Raw genomic sequence first — 8037 nt, forward strand, 5'->3', positions numbered from 1 at the left:
ATCGTCAAATTCACTTTAATATTTTTTGTGGTGGATTTCATCAATTCATTCTATATTGTATAAGCACGAATCACTGAATCGATTCTTTGTGTAATATTTATGTAAAGAAGTTGGGAAATTGCAGCACGTTCTTTAATCTCTATCACCAAACGCTTGAATCTAGAAAAAATCAAAACGAAAGTCATTATTTAACATGCCGACCAAGCTAGAGGCTTCACCGGATTGTGTTTTAATGTTTGCCATTCTTATTACCCCCGATGAGGCAGTGATTTTTAAGTATGTAATTTAACTTTCATTGGAAAAAATTAGATTTTCAGATTGATTTTTTTCTCTCTTATTATGGCTTGAATTAAAGACGGCCATTGTCTGTCGTCTGAAACATTAATCATCCAAATGGGAGGAAAAAGTGCGAAGGGGCATCCAACATTGCGCCGTGGAGTGCATTTCTACTCCAATTATCATGGTTTTTGCTCTAAATGAAATAAAAGAATTTCCCTTTAACACAGTTTAAATTTTGCCGCCTCGGGAAGTAGGTTTTCACCTTGTGAAACCATAACTTCCTTGTTCTGTACAATGCACTCGGTATCCCTTATCATTCACTGGGGATTACGACATTAATGTTCAAATGAATACTGTTTTGGTACTGTAATTAATTATAATTTATTGTTTTGTTATTTCTTCAACTGACAAAGCTACTATACACGTTTGTTTGTTAAGGCACCATCATGCACAAGGTATTTTGAGCAAGAGTCACGAGTTCCAAAGATGCCTGACAAAGAGACAGGTGTCCTCAGCAAAAACTCTATCAACATGTATGATAATTCGATACAAGCATACCTTTAATAACATGTTTGATAATAAAGTAGCTACAAAAATTGCACGTATTTGGAATCCATTACAACTTTGTGGGAATCCTTTTCGGGCATTTCGTTTAAATTTTATAATGGTTAATTGTAAAAACTGCATGGCATGTTCATGCAATCAAACAGTCTATCATCCAATTAATTATTCATCATCCGATATATTTAACATTTTAAGCAGACAGGTTCTGTAAAATACGGACGTAGAGGAGGAAAATAGGTGAAGGAAATGGAACACGTACTTTTATCTATTTTAAAGCGACTTTAATTGGAATTGAGTTTGTGCACAAAACGTTGCCAATTTAACTGGTGCAATCTCATTTCTTTTGTTTTTTATATACATATTTTTTTTCTTTCAAAATTTGATTGTTATCGTTTTATCGTTTTTCATACAGTGCCGCGTTTTGGTGGAAAATTAACTCTATTATAAGGGTTGCTTTACCTTCAATTGAGCAGAGATTTTTTTGTGGTGTTTTTTTTAATTACAGAACATAATCAGAAGTATATGACAATGTTTTTCTGATGGTTTTGGCTTGCACAATTCGTTTCTCAGTGGGAGTATATTATACGCGAGTTCTCAATGGAAGCTAATGTGATGAACTGTGTTTTGGGGCATACGATTTGCATCTTTGCCACATATATAATCGTTTACTTTACGAATAATTTAAATGAGTAATGGACTTTAAATTGCTGCAGATTATATAACCTTCACATAAACAATCGCTGTCAGGTAATCAGTTCCTTCTATTTATGAATTCATTTTTTTATGTTTTAATTACCCATCATTTTGTAAACAAACTAGAACGTGCATGTTCTACATTTTGGGAAGATAATTGTGAAAAGTCGAAAAACTTAAATAATTACCGATCCCTATAAATCTGCAGATGGGAAATAATTACCGATCCCGCGCCGCCCCATAAACTGGCCGTTTTCTTTACTATAAATCACCACGTCTGCCAGCAGCCGTCCAATTGTTTGATCAGGACCAATAAACAGGCCCGAGACCACTGCATTCTTGTGATAACGGGATAACTGACCTCTACTCCAATCGCTGACCCCTGGTACGTGACCACAGATTAAATACCCCCTTCATCTGGGTACGGGGAAGTAGTTGCACAACTATGCATCTCACGTGCTGACTTCATCTCTTCTCCGTATCTTAGCATTCAAGGTAAGTTCTATTAACAGTTGTTTTATGTATAATAAAAAATACAGTATAAGGTTATTATTGTGTTAACTGTTAAAACACCAGAACTTTTTATACACACAGATTTTTTATCGTAAAACAAATATGTATTTTTTTATGGGTTCACGAGGCTCCCTTAATTGTGAAGTTGTTATATATCTACTCTTTTCTTATCATACATGTAACTGTTACTGTATTTTCACTGGAGTTTTCAAAATTTATTTCCTGTGAAACTTTTTTTTCTTTCTTTAATTTTGAGTTTTAAGACCGTTGATATAGATATAAAAAGAATCAAAAAATTGTATATAGAGTTTATATTAAAAGAAAAGACCTTTCGTAGATTTCGATGACAAGCCTAAGGCTGTATTTCAAATTTATATGTTTCATCAAAGTCTTTATAAGTCTTTTCAGATTTGTACATGCATTTGTTAAAAAATGAATATTTTATTTATATTTAATGTTACTGTATTGAACAGCTGGGTTGCATGCTCGTCAAATTTCTTTGAAAGAATTTGACACGGGAGTTCTATTATCATATTTACTCTGTACCATTATAAATAAACATTTATCTACACGCGCGTCGGTCAACAAAGTGACAAGTCAAAATAAAAGTTAATACTAAATAGCGAGGGGCTTGGGTTAATCAGCGGAAACTATAAAAAAAAAAACACGACAGCTCAGAGTCAAGACTCAAATAAAAAAATCATTCATCTTATTTTCACGATAGGGAAAAACCTTCAAAATTAGGAATGGTGCTAAAAGATCTGAATCGCTCAAGTTTCGACCCTGCAGCATTAAAATTAAGAATGTGTATTGAACCAGAGTCCGCCTGCACGTAATCGGTTGTAAAAATTTTGGCCTTGAAATTTTCGGTAGACTGTCTGATAAAGTTGAGTAATATCGATGATAAAGTGCTATAAATTATGGGGTTTTGATTAGGGATGAACTCTCTTTCAGTCTCAATTTACTGCGATGTAATTTAACTTCAATGCCTCATCGTAAGGCGGTCAGGCGGTAAATGTTCTGGGGGGTTTTCGCGTAACCTCAGCCTTTCTACACTCAAAAGAGAATGGATATATATACTTGTATAGACTTTGAACTGACGAACTTCCCGTTATTAATAAATGAAGCAGGAAATAAAAGAGTTCAAAACATTTCGGTCAAAGATTTTATTGCCTTCGGTCAAGTACTTTTAATTTAATCAGTAAAGCACATTTAAAACTGAAATATAAAAATCCTTAAAATGAAGGAAGGCAGGGGGGGGGGGCGATTTCAATACTCCTGGCATCGAATACTATTTATTTTGCAAAAGGGGCTGTTTCTTGCAAACACTTGATGGCCCCCTTTCATTCTTTGAATGACAATGATTAAAAAAAATTAAATTTTTTTTAATTATACATATAAAATCGATTTCGAATCATATCTTTGGTTTCCCCAGTTGTCTCTTTTAGAAGTCTATCGATGTTATAATACATGTAGATGCTTTACATGTTTTGCCTTTTAGTTGAATGTAACACTGATTTCATTTTCGACTACTTTGAGCAATCGGTCGCTGTTGATACATGTATAATTATGTCAAGTGATGCAAACCTTAAATTAATGAATCCGCAACATTAAATTGTTCTTTGAAGGAGTAAGAGGACGCTAAGATTGAAAGCATGAAATATAGGTTTCAAAACAAAATGTTACTTTATATGAAATGAAATATTTTTTTACAACATGGCTCGTTATAGCCCTTTGAAACCTGTAATATAGCATTGAATCATGATTTTTTGAAGTATACACTCTCATAACTGCAGCGGTGTGTGCATACAAATTGAGTAACGCGCGTTAGCGCGTTATGAAAATTTGTATGCACACACCGCTGCAGTTATGAGAGTGTATACTTCAAAAAATCATGATTTAATGCTTATATTTACATTTTTTTAACTTCTTGCCTTGTCTGCAAATGCGATTCTTACCTTAAAATTCCTATCTTATCCTAAGGGTAAGTTAATATTAATGGAAGAGCCACAGTAACAGCCACAAGCGTGAACTTTGATTTTCGCTTGTGACGTTGCAGTTTACAGCGTTTAACGTTTGTGACGTCATAACAAAAACTCGTCAATTTGACCTTTGACTACTTGTTGCATTTAGAGGCATTTGAAGATCACAGAATTTAATGGAAAAACACAGTAGAATGTAAATATAATGATATAAACCGCAGATTTTATGATCCATATATTGGATGGAAATTGGCTTGCATGTACATGTATAGAGACTCAGTTTACCACCGAACATTAAATATGATATGAGTAGTGCATACATACATGAGTGGTTACAAGATAGTTTCTAAACTTCAATAATGTCTGATTTTATGTATAAGGATAACTTACAGCTAATCATATCCGCAGCGGATTTATCCGATTATCTACTAGTGTGCAATTACTTGGTATTTCTCAAACCAATTTGCTTTAACCATTGACCACAACACATTCATATACTGAAAATGCGATTAAATTTTTTTATATCTCCAAGACGCCACTATCCCTCTAACAGCACCTTACCCACTGCACTGCCCAGCAACTGGAAAACAATTATACATAATACAAACAATTAACTTTCTTAAACAGTTTCAAGACTTTATCCTTATGTTATGCCTATAATTCTCTTTGATATTCATGTAGCTGCTGCTTTTGTTGTTGTCACTGTTGTTTTCGCAATATTATCGTTTTGATTATCGTATTATAATAAATGTTGTTCCAGTTGGCGGCATTGTTGCAATCTAAGAACATTTTTGTTGTCGTTTAGACTTTGTTTTACTGCCCTTGCTGTTGTCTTGATGTTGTCATTCTTAGGATCGTTATGGTTCATATTTTGTGTTTTTCTAAGAAGTGTTGTTGACGTTGGTGATATAGTATTACATGTAGTGTATTGTTACAATGAAAGAACACAGTTGTTGTTTATAATCTTTTCTGTTGTTGTTGTTGGTATTTGATGATTGTTTTATTGATGTTTCCGTAGTTGTCTTAGAGACTTTTTATGTTTTTTATGTTGGCGCTGGTATGCTTGGTTGTTATTTCTGAAACTGATTATGATGTCACCTGTATCATCTTGTTGTTCATCGCTATGTTGTTTGATGATAAGGATTGTGTTGTTGTTGACTCAAATTAAATTGTTGCCATTTTGATGATGATGTCGCTGTTGTTGATAATGATGATGGTGTGTTAATCATCCTGCAGTTATAACAACAATCTTGGAGCAATATTAAATGATGATGATGATGATGATGATGATGATGATGATGATGATGATGATGATGATGATGATATAGGCCTAGTTGTTGTTGACTCTGTGTTGTTGAATTTGTCATCATGTCATTAGTAAAATTGTTGTTGTGACCGATGGCCACCATATTTGTGGTGATGTTACTGTTGTGTGTTGTTCTGTATGGGGGTGGGGTTCTCGCCGCTTGCTGATAGTGCTGTCATAACTTACTGCTGTTGTTGTTTTTTTTTCAAACAGCTACATATTGTCATATTGTTTTATGACATTGTTTTCGTTGTTGTTCTAAATCAATAATTGCTGTTTTGATGTGAATCTCTTCTTCGCCGCTAAATTCATCTTTTTAAGAAAATGAAAACATATTAACCTTCTAAAAACGACTTATTAAAACAAACAACCAAGCATATTGGCCTTTGAAAGACAAACCTCATTTGACGTGTTCGATGTGAAATACAATATAAGAACCAATGCGTAGGAATGGAAAAATCATTCATTAATATCCAGTGAACATTGTCTATTACCATTGCTAATAGAATGAGCAGAGCATGCAATGGAGAATCTCGATGATTGACGTTTGTAGCAGACTTCTTGCCACAGATCTTTTGATAAGCACAGTCGGCCTTCTTTATGCACGTATCTTTCATATAATTTATTTTCCCTACTCGTGTACCTTCCCTTCCGGAATCGATTTCCAGCCAGCCCAGAGCATTAAAATAATCGCTTAATGGAAATGGTTAAAAAACTTTACTTTCAGACAATAGTAATAGACATTAAAGCATATTATCATATATAGGATCCACCTAGAATTTGAAATAAAAATACGGTTAACTATGAATGGGGTTAATTTTTCAGAATATTGAAGAAAAAAAATAACCCAGAAACTGCAATGATTCAGATTGAAAAGAAATTTATTATGTACTCTTATATTATTCATTTTCTAAAGCGGATGATTCCAGATTGCCCCCGAGAACGAGGTTATATTTTCTACAGGAAACTACCCTATCCTCTGATTATAAACAGATCATAAACCTTATGTTTATCTATTAAAAAGAGAGATGAGATCTAAATATTTACATGGTTATATGATTACAACGGTATAGATAATGTTTCAAGGTATTTCAATCAAATGCATATAGAATTTCTCTTCCTAAAATAACACTACATGCCATGGTCTTTCAATGCTGATAAAAAATTCGATAACATTTCTATACGACCACGCAAAGTTTAAATTTGAGATTAGCATTGAATTATCTATCAAAGTATGAATGAGATGTTTTAGAGAGTTGTAAGAGCCATATGTTCACATTAAATAATTTCTCAAGTCAAGAATCTCAAAATTAGTAGAAACAGCTAATTTTGAACCTTTTAACACATCATAATTAATTATTATTTCTGAGTAGGTTGAATACTTGGGTTGTTTTTTTCTATTATATCTATAATAGGAACCGCTTTTTTTTTCTCAACCCTTCACACGGCATAATTAATTATTTATTTCTTAGTATATTAAATACTTGGGTTGTTTCCGCTATTCTTTTTTTTTGTATCCTTTTATTGTAAAGTTGCACCCATTGTAAATCCAATGGTCCGCTTCTAATGGATTTAGTGAACATTATGCTCTGTAAAACAAGCATTCAATAATAGATCTAGGTATCAAGTTATATTTACATAAAGCAACATATCCCCTCTCATGCTTGCTCAGATACAGAAGTCGGCATACTCTTTCCAGCGTTTTGTGGAAATCGACATGCCTTCTGTAAATGATATGTATATTTCGGTTTCCCGTGATGCAGCAAAGCCATGCAAACAATGCGCCAAGCATGTGTCTAAATTGCTAATAGCTATGTTTTTAAGCACTCTTCTAGTGCTTAGGGAAACTTTTTCAGAGAGAGAAAAAAGATCACTTTATTTATCCATGGTCAAAAAGATGAAGGGGAAAATGTCAAAAATACAAAATTTTACAATACAATTCTTTGAGCATTGATCTTCAGTGATATCGACCTCTGACCTTTAAAATTGACCGAGATAAGATGTAGAATAGACAGATGGATAAAATAGTCATCAAATTTTCCTTTACGGGAATATAAAAATACACAGAACTTACATAACATCAATAGTACACCTAGTTTAAATGATCATTTTTTTGGCCTTATATTTTTATTGTAATAAAATTCTATTTCAAAGTTAAAGAAACGTGTATTTTGTTACACTTAGGTTGTGTATTTGGTTTGTATGTTTGGGAAAAAACAAGCTTTGTGTGCATAGTTCGTTCGTATTCGTTGTGATCCGCGTGTAAACCTTCCTCATGTTGTAAACACCCTCTAATCAAAGAGGAAATCCCCTCTCCCCCTCTGATGCATATATCTTATTAATGGAAAAAATTGTTACCATCTCATTTTTCTTTCGAGTCGAATTATCTCTGCATCTGTGCATCCATCCTATGGAGTCATCTCAGTGTAATGATTCTATATTATACGGAAAGATGACCGATTTCCTACTGCTATTGTCTTCTTTAAGCGGTGTCCATTGGTGATCAACTGGGCATTCATGGACAAAATAACATGACGGCTTTTTAATGACATATGGGGTTCATCTGCCAGAGCAAAGCAATCCAATCTGCTTATTTTGATAAAGAACACCATCTCTTATTAGTACATTTATGTCCTTTTCCCCCCTTTTTATGGATTGTTCCTGTCTTCACCCGGCAAACACCACGTGACAGTTCCGGAA

The sequence above is a fragment of the Magallana gigas genome, chromosome 8 (genome assembly GCF_963853765.1).
Source record: "Magallana gigas chromosome 8, xbMagGiga1.1, whole genome shotgun sequence".
In the NCBI taxonomy this organism is placed as follows: Eukaryota; Metazoa; Mollusca; class Bivalvia; order Ostreida; family Ostreidae; genus Magallana; species Magallana gigas.